Below are 14,942 nucleotides of genomic sequence, written 5' to 3'. Positions count from 1 at the left end.
TGCTTCTATTGCATAAAATACTGGGAGAAGTAGCATGTATTACATGTTTGGTTTTAATTTTTGATTTACCAAATGGTTTTATTGGTGGAGAATGAATTGGTACTTTCCTGGCACGCTTATCTTCAAAGCAGGAATTGTTTAATGAACTACAAAAATACTAACATCATATCCTTACAGATATGGTTCTAACCTTCCATGGTGCAGCTTTTATCCCTGCCTGGTGCCTCTTGCTTTTGGAGCAGGCAGCTTGCTATTGTGATTTGATTCAGTTGTGGATTTCTTCATCTTTTATATGTGAAAGTGAGCATGGGCAAGTTACTAGATTATTGTTTCTGGGACTCACTAAGTGTAAGCTGAGGTAGAGTCTTTACAACTTCCCTGAAAAATGGCACTGCAATCTGGAAAACTACATCCCAAATCAGTACCACAGCTTTTGCAAAGCTCGTTACATCGATATTCTTCGTCTTTCCCCCTTCCTGAAGATGAAATTGTGGATTATAGTTGGTAGTAAAATAGGGAGCATAAAGTTACTTTTCATATCTGTAAATTCAGTAATATTCATACAGAACCTGAGTTGTACTTGATCTTTTGAATACTGCTTTTCTGGTCAATTCTTGCCGCTTGTGAGACGTATCTGTGGTTTTGAGTGCTGTGCCAATGGATCTTTCTACCTTTTGGGTTGTTTGGTCCATCTTCCTTAAAGAAGAAATTCCCTTAGTAATTGATGCTGTTTCTTTTTCATTATATGTATTGCAGCTCATGAGGAGTGTCTGCTGTTTGGTTTTCTGTGCAGAGATTTGTATAAAACAAACTATTTTAGATGGTGTAAACTATAAAGAGTAATTTTGTATTGGTCCTTTTTTGTTCTGCCACAACTTCTCAGACATAGTTTGCCCTTGACTTGTCTACAAAATGGATTATCAGTCTGCAAAATGGGTTAAAGCTGCAGGAGTCTAGTGCATTGTTTTGAAAGTAAGAAAGAAAGCAAGCTCACATCAGTTCCTTGATTTTTTCTTCACTGTATGAACTCAGTTGTTAAGTGAAATCATAGTTATAGATGTGGAAATATATAATGAGAATACTTTGGATAAATGTACAAAAATGTTTTTATTTAGAAAGCAAGCATGAAGATGGCTCTGACTTAAAAATCTCCTAAATTCTCTGACTTAAAAGTCTCTGCAAAGAACACATATGCAGTTTTTTCAGTGATGTATGATATAAAAAATTGAAATTATGTAAATATAGTACTAAAATGAAAGAGTGGAAGTTGAGAAGTAGCAAGCTGCTTATGGATCCCAGATAACAGTGCAGGTAGTCAGATACCTTTGTTTGATTTGGTAAGTCATGCTTCCTTGCATAATTCTAAATCTCTCTTGGGCTTTATTACTGGTCAATTCACCTTGATACTATGCTATCTGCTGAAGTCAATGTGGATTGTTAATATATCTAACCATAATGTTAATTGTGATTTTTTGCATCAAATATTTGCCTGTTGGAGACATTCAGATGCATTGTCAATCTTCATGCTGCTCTTGTCATCTATTCTATTTTTAAAGAGAACTGTCCTTGCTTTGGTAAAACTGTACATAGGGTAAAATTTCTCAACCTAAAAATGATGAGAGTTAGCGTCTCTTCAGGAGAAAGGAAAGGAATAAAGTGGCTGTTTAGAGCTGTCCTTGCGTAAATGAAGTAATGAAAACTTAAAGCACTAATTAATGGAGAAGCACGCAATGTGTTTTCTGTGAACTACGCTTCTGAAGAAAATGCTGCATTTGCATGTGGGTCTATGTACTGACTTAGCACATGTCTGCTCTCACAGGTGGTCTGTAAAGCTTTGACTGGTTTGGAACCACATTAAGTGAGAAGCAGCTTCTTACTGTAGTCCTCTTCCATGGCAGTGGAATATTGAGTGAATAATATTGAGTGAAAAGACTCTTAAGAATAATTCCTGGTTTGAAATCGCCTAAGTATGGCAGGAGAGCAGTGATGGTTAAGGGACCCTTGATCTTTAGTGAATTCCATTCCTTTATTCTGGTGACCTTTTAATGAATTAAAATAACATGTATTTTATTCTTTATTTCTGTAGAATAAGAAGCGTGGTTACTTTGTATTTCTGTAGTTAGGAGTCTTGGATCATAGTTGGGTTTCTGTCGTCTGTATTTTGACTTAAATACAGCTTTGATTGAGCACTTCTGTGTGCCAATGACCATATTTTTCAGATATTATAAAATATTTCCTTTGCCTGCCTAGTGATTTGTCTGATAGTGACAACTCGTGCTCCCCCTCGATGCAGCTTCAATTTAAACCATTTGTCAGTCTCTAACTTTACAAAAATACCATGCATTCCTTACTAGGTAGATAGGAACATCTGTCTGAGTAACCATGTGTTAGACCAAAATGTTTACTTTCAAAAGAGGTCTTTTAAATATATGAAAATTTTCTCATATCCTAGAAATCTTTTAAATATACAAAAATTTTCTCATATACTAGAAATTTCTCATATACTGGACTTCTGTGGAAACTTTACTTAAGCCAAAATTTTCTTCTGTTAATATGAAGTAATCAGTTATATTACAGTGATTCAGAAAACCAGGTTTGAAATGTATGAATGGACTCTCTTTGCAGAAGTGAATTACTGCAGATCACTCATTCATGAATTCTTCCTATTGCAGAATAAATGAATGAAGATGACTCATCTCGAGGACATTTTGTAACAGTCCCAAGTTACCGCTAAAGGCTATTAAATGTTACTTGACACAATAAGAGAGACCATGTTCTATATGTCTCTGCAAAGGAAAATTGCCATTTTCATAATAGAATAAGAAGACTTATGTAAATTAGAATGAGTCATAAATACTTCATGCTTTGAAATTAAATGAAGTATTGGTGTTAAGGTTAGGCTCTGGAATGAAAGTTAAGCAAGCTTAACCTGATTTTTTCTCTTTGAAATAAGAAATAAGATTCTTCTGAAAAGTGTTTTCAAGGAATTAAAGAGGAAAGAAGATACATCAGTTCTGAGACTACAGTAGTAAAATACAAACTTTAGTTTGTTCTAAGATCAGCTTGAGCTTTGCAAAACCAAACCTGTCCATTGCCCAGAAAATTTTGAGAATAAAACTCATACAGAATCACAGAATGCTTTGGGTTGGAAGAGACCTTAAGTGGTCATCTATTTCCAACTCCTCTGCCATGGGGAGGGACACCTTCCACTAGGTGTCTTCCACTAGACCAAGTTGCTGAGAACCCAACCTGTCTGGTCTGGAACACTTCCAGGGATGGGGCATCCACAATTCTCTGAGCAACCCCTGACCGTGCCTCACCACCCTCATGAAAATTTCTTTCTTATATCCAATCTAAGCCTCCTCTCTTTCAGTTTAAAGTGCTGCCTCTTGACCTGTAACAATACACCCTGATAAAACGTCTTTCTCCATCTACTTTATAAACCCCTTTATATAATCAAAGGCTGCAGTAAGGTATCCCCAGCATTTTCTCTTCTTTAGGCTGAACAAGCCCAACTCTCAGCCTGTCTTCACTGGAGAAATGCTCCAACCTTGTGACCATTTTTTTGGCTCTCCTCTGGACCCTCTTCAAGTCCATGTCTGTCTTGTGCTGAGGAGCCCAGGACTCGAGGTAGGAGGATGCAGCCCAAGATACAGTTGGCTGTCTGGGCTGTGAGTACACATTGCCAGCTTGTGTCTAGTTTTTCATCCACCAGTATCCCCAAGTTTTCTGCAGGGCAGCTTTTAATCTATTTTCTACTCTTCTCTGCTGTCAGGCTTGGTGTGGTTTTGATTGTTTACAGATACTGTTACAGCAGCCATACTGAGCATCTTAAAAATCTGAAAGTAACTGCTATTTAAGTACATTTGAAGCAAAGCCCCCTACATTTATCTTGTTCAAATATCATCTTGTGCTTTGGTGTTGAGTTTTATTTTAATATTGGAAGTGGTTAAAGACGTGTCATAAATTCTGTATGAGTTGCCACAGACCCCTGAGAATGGGACTTTGTTAGTTGCTAATGGTCATTGGGAGATGCTTCCCTCACAAGACCACCATAGCTTATTATCAAATCCTAAACACTGTGGTAAGTGGAGGAAGTGTGTGCTGTCATTCTGTGGTGATTTTATAATGCAAAAATACCTGGCACTACAGTAGTGGTCACATTTATAGACTTAAAGGGTGACATCACCTCTAGAAATGCCATATCTTGTTTGTGAAATTACTCAGTATCCACGTTAGCACTGGGCAAAGTTTAGGAATAAAAGAACATTTATTTAAATACAGAGCTCTAGTAATGGAACAAACTAGCAAAAGCAGTAGAACACTATTAACAAGAGTTCTCTCCTAGAGCACATCTAGTCTTCTAGGTAGCTTAATAGCCTGAGTAATGGGCCCCTTACAAGTAAACTCAGGTGTGCATTACAGAGATCTAGTGCGTTGGTTTTCCTGCTTCCATTAAGAACAGCTTACTGAAGCCAGCCAGAGAAGCTGCTCTGGGTGCTCTTTTTCTTTCTGTAGCCTGAGCAGAAACTGATTTTTCATCCTTGTTTCCATTTATGTGTTTCTCATTTCTAAATACTGAAATGCTGCATGAAAACATGTGTAAGTTTATTTGCTTTCCTTTTCATCTTTAATGATGATTTGCAGCTTTTCTCCACAGTAGCCTTCTGAAAATAGATGTAAGGTTTTATGTATCAGTTAATTAAAAAAAAAAAAAAATCTAAAAAACCCCTCAAAACAACCTCACCCTAAATGGTAAATTATTTCAGTTGTCATCTCCATTCCTTCTATGTAGAAGACTAAACATATTATGTAAGCCTGAAACTGGATATGGATACTTAGATTAACTTCCTTTTCTACATATTAATTTTAGGATCTCCACTGGAAGTATTTAGAGGGCCTTTATAAAAGGCATTGAGGGAAGCTAAGATAAATCAACTGACAATATGGGATCAGAGCAAGCTACAGTGATTTGCAGCTAGTTAATTATTGGTTAAGGATGTCTGTGCAGAGGGTCGGAGCTGAGTCTATAGGAGTACTAACTCTAAAGCACCTCTTTTTGGGAATGACCTTCAATATACACAATTTTTTTAAAAATTAAAGTTTTTCTATTTCTAGATATCTGCACTCAAACTAAAAATAATATTAGTATTGGCCAACTATGTGGGAGTATGACTGCAGAGGATACATAATTCCATTTTGTATTGAAACAAGATGATGAGGGAAAGTGGTCACAAAGCGTGGTTGGAGCAGCTTGATTTGGAGCTGTCTCATTCCAAAATAATTTTAAGTAGGAGCTGTCTTTTTATAGCTTAGATTGATAAACAGGGTGCATGAATGCCCTTGCAAATATTGTTGAAGACTTAACCACTCTACCTTTTACTGGTAGCCTAAAAATTGGATTGAAATGTGGCAAATACCCTTCCATGGCAATGTTCTTCACTTGGGGCTCACTAAATGTAGCGGTGTTTGCAGGGGTCCCAGGACAAGGGAAGAGATGAGAATTTTGACTTCATGTTTTAGAAGGCTGATTTATTATTTTATTACATATATTATATTATATTAAAAGAAAATTATATATTAAAACTACACTAAAGAATAGAAGAAAGGATTTCATTCTTGCTAGAAGGCTAGCAAGGAAAGGGAATGGAAGGATAAAATCTTGTGACTGCTCACAGCCTTGACACAGGTGGCTGTCATTGGTCATCAAGTAAAAACAATTACACATGCTGGGTAAACAATTCTCCAAATCACATTCTAAAGCAGCAAAACATGGAGAAGCTGAAGCTTCTCAGGAGAAAAGATCCTAATGAAAGGATTTTTCATAAAATATGTTTGTGACACCCTTCTGGTGAGATAAAGAAATTATGTCTTTAAGCCCTCACTGCAGCACATGTGGAATGCTCATGTGTTGGCTTTGACACGTAGCACAAGTTCAGTTCATAAGTCAAGTACTCTTGGCAGGTAAAACTTGCCGGTAAGCCCTGCTGCTGTAGCTCTTCTAGTACAAGTGCTGAATTAAAGCTGGGGTCAGACACATCTCCTTGGTTCTGTAGGCCCTCTTGCAGCAGGGCAGAGGCAGTCTTCTAGAGTCACGACCACCTTTCAAATTCGTTGTGCTAACTCAATGAAAATTTCAAAGTAGTGCAAAACAAGGTCATTCTCTGGACAAGAATAAAACACAGCAATCCAGAATTCTCTCCCTTAGATTGGCCTCTCTCTGCTCTGAGAGTGACCATGAGAATTAACCTCGTAACAGAGCTCCCTCAGCCTTCTCTGGGAACTGCCTGACCTTGTCCTCCATTAATTCTGATGACTGACCAGGTCTTTGTGGTCCCAGTCTCATTGAGCCATTAAAGAAGCAGGCAGGGATGACACAAGAAGCTGTTATTGGAAAAACTTACTTTATCATGCTGCTTTTCTGCCAGAGCAGCTCACATTGCTGTTATGCCTACTTTGTTAGTGTTATAAATACTAGGCTTCTAAAACATTCTATTCCCAGAACAAATTGAATTTGGTAAAAGTTTGATTGAAAAGAAAACTAGAGTTGTTTTATCCTCTTCTGCAGTAGCAAATTAAAGAAAAAAAAGGGAATGCATTAATTCATATCTCTCAGATGTTGACTGTAGTGCGTCTTAGGAAAAACATAGTTTTCTGCCATTCATTTCTGTTTAAAATGTGTTAAAGAGAGTCAATATCTTTATATGGACAAAACATGCCTAATATTTGTTGCCTTGGTTATTTCTCTTTCTTCTAATAGATATTTTTAAACTTTTGTTCTATCTTATTTCATTCATGATATGTAAGTTCATAAAATTCTACATTCATTGTAAAGTGTTCAGTCAGGTTCTCCTTTTCCTGTTTGATTTTTCCGGTATATTCAGATCAGTTAATCTTCCCTTGTATCTTCTTTAATCTTCTCCTTTATTCCTTTTTTTGACTCCACTGCAAACTCAGCCTGACTGTAGGAAGGTTCTGGAGACATTTTGTTTGAAATCTCAGTGCTTCAGCTGCATAGTGAAGTCTTCTAATTTTAGGTGTCTAAATGTGTGTTTCTATATGTGGCCTTGGATCTGAGCTCCCATTGAAACTAGTGAAGATTTAGTCACTAGGTATAGTGCACTCAGTGCTTTTCAGCTGACATCAGTTTGCACTCAATAGCTCTCCAGGCTCCACTGTCTGTACCAAGTAGGTCTCCACTTGCTATAATGGGAGTTTGAAGTCCTAACTTGCACAGAGACATATAATTTTAGATACCTAAATGAGATGTCTCCATTTTGTAACTAAAGCTTGGCTATTATAAGCTGAAATAAATAAGGCTACATCCTGAAAGTGCCTCATTTAGGTGTGTTGATTCACAGTTGTACCCTCAGTGAATGTCTTTGTCCTCAAGCACCTGAACTCTTTGAACTCATCCATTTCCATGAGCATCTCACATCACATTTTACAAGGATGGTACTGGTTCTTGGAGGTTTGTGTTGGGAATGAATTTACAGCCCTACGTTGCAGCTGGAGAATGCCCCTAAAACTTGGTTTCCATTACTCTAGTCAGATATGTCTAGCCTCCAAGGCTGTGAAGTTTTAACTCAAGCTGCTGAGATACAGGTGCTGTTATTGCCTCAGTGTGGAATCTGTTGGATGAGCCTTGTATGAAGCATGCTAGGCTTGACAGGTTTGTGTCTGGCAATATTAGAATATTCCCAGGGCACTGCAATCAGTTAATCTGATTTCTTCTCTGACTATGCTGTTGATGGGAAAGAAATAGCCCTATATTACTTGCTTTATGAGGGGGAAACTGGTAGGATCTGTTCTTGTAAGAGTAAGTAGATGTAGTTAGTAGTTTTCTCTGAGTAGAAAGTTTGTCTAATGTAAGCAGTTTGAATTAAATTAAAAAAACTAGAGCTGTGGGCATTTTATTTGGTATTTTCACTTAATGTACAAACATTTAGCATAACTTAAACTGATAGCTTAAACTTTTTCTTAATTGGATGCAATCTGATTAACTAAAATAATAAAGATTCATGAAAATTGCTAATATTAAAGAGTGGAAGAAGTCCCTTAATTTCATTATCTGATTATGTAAAAACAAATAGTGCTTTTATTTTGTAGAAACTCAAACAGTGTTTATAAATGGACTTTGTGCTGGGTTTCATGAAAATGGAAAGGCTAGAACTTTGTGCATAAAGGACTTTTGCTGGATCCTCTTTTGTAACTATGTACAGTACAAATACAGGCTGGTGTGTCATCTGTTGGAATATGCTGTGCATTGTTAGATGAGACCTCAGGAGAGTTCCTTGTAGCTCCACCCTGTGCAATTCAAGTTGTATTGCTGAATTCTTGAAGTATAGTTGTAGCTGTTAAACTATTCAGACTTCTATCACAGAATTACTGTTGGTAAGAAATAGCTTTGAATTGACTTCGGTTTACTCTTGCCCTCTTGTAGCCATGGCTGCCTTATTTTGTGCCACTGCCACTGTCAGGCCCTTGGTAGTTGTGAAGGGTTGCAGACACACTGGGAAGGAAAAGAGTCTTCATAGTTGTGGAGCAGCTTTCATGGCCATTGTTTTTCCAGAATTCCTCAAAACAAAGCCAGTTCCTCATACATACTCAGACTCACACCCATGACAACAAGGCATTGCTCTGCCTTGGTGCCTTCTCTGATGCCAAAAGTTGTTGGGTACCCAGGAAGTTAGTCTCCCTTTCTTTCATTTTCACCTGTGCAAAGCTAATGTGTTGTTTGTTCTTGCAAGAATGTAATATCTAACTAAATGCTGCAACTTTGAATCCAGGGATTTTTAACTCTGTTCTTGGTTTTGCTTTTTTGATTTGTTTTGTAGTAAGAGATGAATCAGCAGCACATGGCTTGATAGATGTGGCTGTGCATGTGTTATTAATAGTAAATTAATAGCTGTCTTTTTTTGGCTGTCTGTGAAATGGCTGAGGTTTTGTCAGCTTGCATGACTTACATGATCATGTCACTCTTCTTCAACTTGATTTAAAATCATGGTAATGTAAGTTCCCCTTCTTCCTTTTGCAGACATGCAGCAATCTGTTTTACATCTAAAGCAGTTTATTATCCAAATGAGGGAAAGGAAGAACAGACAGAAGATAACCAAGGTCATTACATATAGGCTAGCTGTGCACAAATATAAACAGCTCCTGTGTAATGTGAGTTAAAGACTGGTTACAAGTAAGTTCAGCCACTTAAAGCCATTAAGAAACAGTGTAATCATAAGAGGTTTCAAAGTTGGAACGGCCAAATTCACTGGAAGTGAATACAGCTATCCACACTGCTGTTCTTGTTTCTTTATGCCAGAGAGAAGCTCTTTCTCACACTACAGAGGGCTTTCTAGTTGTCCTAGAAAAATCAGTTGTCTAGGGCAGGTGCTCTAGGACATCATTCAAAGAGCTTGAGATTTTTTCAAGTGACTGTATAGCATCCAGTAATTGGTAGATGGGTCTCAGGTTATTGGTACTGGAGCTTCTAGAGAAGCTTATGACACCTTCCTTCCCTTTTGATTAATCAGCTGTTCAATGAGGATATGGTTTATCTCCTTTGCTTGTTCTCCATTTGTTTTTCCAGTAGACCATTCCTCAACAGTTCCACTTACCCTTTTGCTTTGATGCTCTATATAGGGGCCATTTTTGTAAATACTATGTATAATGTGTTTCCCTTGGATTATCTTTACAGTTCAGAGGTTGGATGGATGTGCCTTTCAAGGCAGCTGAAGAAAGAGCTACAGTAAGAACTATAAATGCAAAACCAGTAGTAAATATTATTGCTCATTAATTCTTAAAAGGAGTTAAAATACAGAGAGTGGTCAGCCTTTCTTTTCTTCTCTGTTTTGCCAACAAGTTGTCTCTTGAAAGATAGCATTTAAGTGAAATGCTATTGTATTGCATCCTCAGCTGCTTTAGACTTGAGGAGTTTGTACTCTGAAAGGCATCACTCTGTGGACAGAGTTAACTCTTTTGGTTTATGCAGCCAAGAGATGTCTCAGTAAAGCTCTTAAGCAGCAGGCAGATTTGGAAAATTATATGACACATACTTAAGTATGCATTTATCTTTTCGTTATGCTTTCCATGTACTTTGTATTTTGTTTCTTGTTTTGTGATCCGGCAAAGATTTTGAATCAGATTAGATAGACAAAAAAAAAAAAAAGAACTTTGACTCTGACCTAGATTTAAAATTTAGTTAAATCTGAAATCTTATCTGACTTTTTACTCTTATTTTTCAAGTGATAGCACATACAAATAAAGCTTACAGACAGATCCTTGGGGTGCCTAAATAAAGCCCAAGGTGAGTTTGGGAATTTGAGAAACTAAACTTTGTTTTTTTCTGAAAGAGACTTTTTTTTTCTGAATTGGGGTCAAAAGCAGAGTGACTGTCTCCCATTAGTTTCACACTGCTGGTGGTGCAGTTTTGGGGAGCATCTGGTGGTTATGCACTGCATTAATGAGTGAAAATATTTAGTAAGTTACAAGGGCAGTCTAAACAACTGGAACCAGTTAAAGTTCTTCCAACATGAATGAGTTTTAAAAATCACCTGCTAAGAGAGCTGAAAAATAAGAGTGAATATCAACAAATATTGATCAGAGGTGTAGAGGACTGACTAGTGTGAGACCAACTTCCATTCATTTCCCTGATTTGCACTACAAAGGGATACAAGAGCACTGTCAAGCATGAGGGTTTTGAGATTAATTATTGATGATTTGATCACTTTTTCACTTGTGGCCTATGTGTGTTAGTGCATTTCTACACAGGTTGTAAATCTGACATCATAAGTATGCAGCATTTTCAATAAAATATTTATAAAAGATACTGTTTTATGCTTACTACACCCTTTTAATGCTTCTGAAAATGAAAATTGCTTGAACAGGAGGAAAATGTACCTTGGAAATACCCTATCTTTTCTTTTAATTGCAGCTATATACACTTCAAAGTTTCCTTGCATCACTTTCCAGCAAAGATATGACACATAGTAGATTGTTATTATGCCCACACAGCTTTCTTTGTTCATCCTCTGTCAGGTCTTTCAGATGCCATACAGAGCACTGATTTCTCTACAATAGCTTTCCAATTGTGCATTATGTTCATAGAATTTCAGTGTGTTGTCATGTTTTTTTTCATTACTGAGCCTTGTCCTCTCAACTGAAAAACAGATCCATTATTTTTGATGGGAAAGAATCTAGTCTCATGTTGGTGACAGTAGTTAAACAGAAGGGTATTGGGTTTGGAGTTCTTTTCAGAAGCACATAAATGTACATTGCTGGATCATCTTCTTGTATGGTGCTACCGTGCTGCTGGGTCTGGGCAAGTAGTACAGTAAACATTTCTGTTAAATCTCTCTGTTCCATTTCTGTTCCATCTCTCTGCAGCTTCAGGGATATGGAAAAAAGGTCTGAGGTGCCTGGGAACATTCCACATAGAAAAAGAGGCTTAATGTTGGGTAAGGTTACATCTATTTAGGATGTCGTTTTGGAGGGAAGCAGACAGGAGTAGAAAATGCAGGTGTAATGAATTGCAGGTATGTAATGGAGGCTTGAGGCCAGATACCTGCATGTTGCCTGTTCTCTTGAAAGCATAGCACAGAATGTTTTTGATCACTATTTCCAAAGAACTTCAGCAGTCTCAGTATAACCTCTTTTTTTTTTTGTTAACAGTTCTAAATTGTGCATGAAATAGGGAAAGGATTGAATGCTAAATCATTATGCACAGCCAGCCTAGGATGTAAATATATTCCTCCTTAATCACTCAGTAATCAATGCACTCGGGTGTCTTTCAGCTAACAAGACATTCTAGAAATACTTGGTATTTCAGCAAAGCTGATCATCCAGACAGCTCTATGGCACAGGAGATCTGTATTCCAGAAGTGGTAAAAGATTAACAAGAACATGCAGTAGTTGTTCAAAGGAGTGTTGTTTGAATGGTACCCTGAACTGGGTGAAATGCAGTTATATATACTATGCAAGGTTGTGCATAAGATTAATAAATTATGGATAGGGATCTCACTTGAAACTTGATAAGGAGGAAAAAGAAGCAGGCAAGCTATCTATTTGAGTCACAAGATAAATATTATCTCCAGTATAATGTATCTGTAAAGCTTAGTGTGATCATAAAATGCATCATGACAGTTGTTTTTAGTATAGCTAGGGATGTTTACAGGATTCTGCTGAGATTTCAACTGTAATTTGATAACTCATGTTTACAAAAGATGAAATGAAGCTGACTCCAGGTGTTGTGAATACAAAGTGTTAGGATATTCAGGAGAAAATATAAAAAGAAAACAGAAGAGTTTGGTCTGCTTGGCTAAAAAATGACTTTGCTAGAAAACAACAGGGATTTAAAAAAAATAATTAATGCCAGAGCTAGTCTAGAGTCCAGTTGGCTATCAAGTGGCTGTGAAATACTTTTATATAATTACAAGAAACTTGGCTACATAGGAGAGTGGTGCTCCAGAAGAGCAGTCCAGTAGGGAGACATATGGATTAAAGAACTGCTTTGCTATTGGTTTTCATGCTTCTACATAGAATCCATTCATGGTGGATCTTGATGTATGATAATGGGAGAGAGGAATGAAATTGCAATTGCAGGTGAATAGACTTGATTCATGAAGTGTTTTTCAGGCCTTGAGCCCTCATGATTCAACAACAGAAAATTTTCATCTCCTGCATCCAGACAATAGTGAAGCAATAAAAAGATTTCTGCACAAAGGGCACATTTACTTTGCAGCTATTTAGCAATTTTCTTGTCTCAGCTCCTTCATGGAGGGATATATTGATCCATACATAATGTATAGTAAGGAACTCCACTGTATGCATGTGTCGTTTTTCCTTTCTTCTGGTTTGGAATGACAACTGTTATATGTCTGAGCCAAGTTAGTTGTTTCATCCCTGGCCTCTTGTTTGGCACAGGTAAGTAGATTCCTTACACAGTTCTTTCTGGCTCCAGGTTCATTTTGGATGCCAAAGCAGTGGGTCTGTTACTTTCCAAAACGTATTTGGTTACAAAGCAAATTGAATTTGAAGAGAACACTGCAATGATATAGGCTTGTCTTTGTTTCTGCTTTGTTTCCAGCTTACTGCTTTCCCAGATACTTTCTTTCTGGTAATGCATGTTTATTAACATTGCTGAAAGCTTTTTATCAACAGAAGCCTTTGCTATAGATGCTCTTAGTATTTGAGCTCACATGCTTCCCATATGTGTCACTCGCTTGAGATTTGTAGAAGATAATGCCTCGTTTATGTGTAAAGAGTTCATTGACAGAATCAAGGAGTCTGTCACATGAAATGCCAAAAATTTTAAACTTCAAATTCCAAAACAAGTTTAAAACATACAGATTTTAAAGTCTTTGTTAGATTGCAGACCCTGAAAACCATTTTCACATCGCTTTGAGCAGTAAATTGTGAGGTTTGCAGTGCAAATTGGCTGATAGTGTTAAGGGATTTGTCAATAGTAGAAGCATTTCACTGCAGAAGGGGCTGCAGATGTTTGCAGCAAGCATGGCACCTTTCTGTGTTGCCAAGTCTGACTGACAATATCTTATCAGTCAGACTTAGCTTTTTTAAATGTGTATCCTGGTTTGGGGTTAATTAATTTGGGATCAAATTTCTGCAGAGCTTTATGGACATGAAAATTCTTTTATGTGGACCTTAAGTCATTAGCAGAACCACAAATCTTAATCTAAGTGTTTAAGTACTTAATCATGTCAATTGCAATGATAACAGTGTTCAAGAACAGTAGTTTTTCAGTCAAACTTTTATTTCCACTGTCTTCAGAGCATCCCCTATTGTATCTGCATTTATAGGCTTGTTACTAGTGAAAAGACAGAGAAAAATATGTCTGTGGGAAGAATTGTGATTGCAAGGGATGATGTTTAAGATGCTTGGATTCCACCTTAGTTGTAACTTAGATTTAGCTGCAGAAGTCTCAGATGAAGCCCAGGTCACCCACTAAATAATTATTTAATCCAAGGAAGCATGCTGAATCCATTGCTTCTCCTGTTTTGACCGTGGAATTCCCTACATGCCTCTAATGTTTCAAAACATGAGGCCACAGGGGACAGTAAGGAGACAGACATCAAAGGCAGAGACAGTATAGAAACAGTATATAAATGATGCCTTTCTGTCTCTCCAAAAAGAAAGGCTGCTTGTCTGCTTGGATTGTATTAAGTTTGTTCTGAAATGAAAACAGTATCATCAGCAGGAAATTGTTTAAAGCACTTGCCCACAACCAAAACCAAATCTGAGCTCTGCAAATACCACAGAATCTAAACCTGTAGCTCCCCGATTCCAGCAGTGTCCCTTAGCCATGAGGCTCTGGGAAATTCTGAGTTGGCCTTTTCTTTTGTTGGCTTTTGGAGGTGGGCATCTTCACTTCAGAAAAAAAGATTCTAGATAGAGCAAAAATATATGGGAAAGCACGCTGCCTTTTTCTGTTGATGTAATGGGGATTCCTCTATGATTTAAGTGAAGTCCTGGGTTCTTCCTCTTTTAAAAGCTGACTCTGAATTTTCCACTTAGAAGCTCTTGGATTAAATGAGTTAAGTGTGTTCCATTCCAGTTTCTAGTGGTCCATCTCCAGCAGAAGTGACCCAGGTTATTTCTTCATTTGGTGTTCATAGCACTCTCCTAAAAAGGAGCAAGCTGTGATGAATGTGCAGAAGCAGAGACTTGTCCTCTGGAGGCAGTCAGTGAATCAGGCTGCGGAAGCCAAGTGTTTGCTTTAGACGCTGCAAAGTGTAAGGTGTATGACATCAGATGTTTTCAGTTTGGTCTTAAATCTCTCTTTTGCCATATGATTCTGTATCATTTGCCTGGGTCTTGTTCCCATGCCACAGTTTGTGGCATGATAGAATGATTTCTCATCAAAAATGTCATCTTTTGAATTGTCAGCTTCATGGATTGTTTTCTCCACTCATGATTTGAAACAAAACTGTGTA

The 14,942-nt window shown here is 37.4% G+C and overlaps 1 protein-coding gene across 4 annotated transcripts in view; it reads left to right on the top strand.

Moving 5' to 3' along the window:
• Positions 1 to 14,942, top strand: part of FNDC3A (fibronectin type III domain containing 3A) — a 111,146-nt gene that overhangs the window by 38,153 nt on the left and 58,051 nt on the right. Inside the window, exon 3 of one of the 4 annotated variants that reach the window (XM_059493422.1) lies at positions 3,501 to 3,630. The exons of the other annotated variants lie outside the window; for them this stretch is intronic. The gene's annotated coding sequence lies outside the window, so the exon portion shown is untranslated. The remainder of the gene's footprint in view (positions 1 to 3,500; positions 3,631 to 14,942) is intronic. 4 annotated transcript variants of the gene reach the window in all.

Source organism: Ammospiza nelsoni, chromosome 2 (genome assembly GCF_027579445.1).
Source record: "Ammospiza nelsoni isolate bAmmNel1 chromosome 2, bAmmNel1.pri, whole genome shotgun sequence".
NCBI lineage: Eukaryota > Metazoa > Chordata > Aves > Passeriformes > Passerellidae > Ammospiza > Ammospiza nelsoni.
This window is presented reverse-complemented; position numbering and strand designations above follow the sequence as displayed.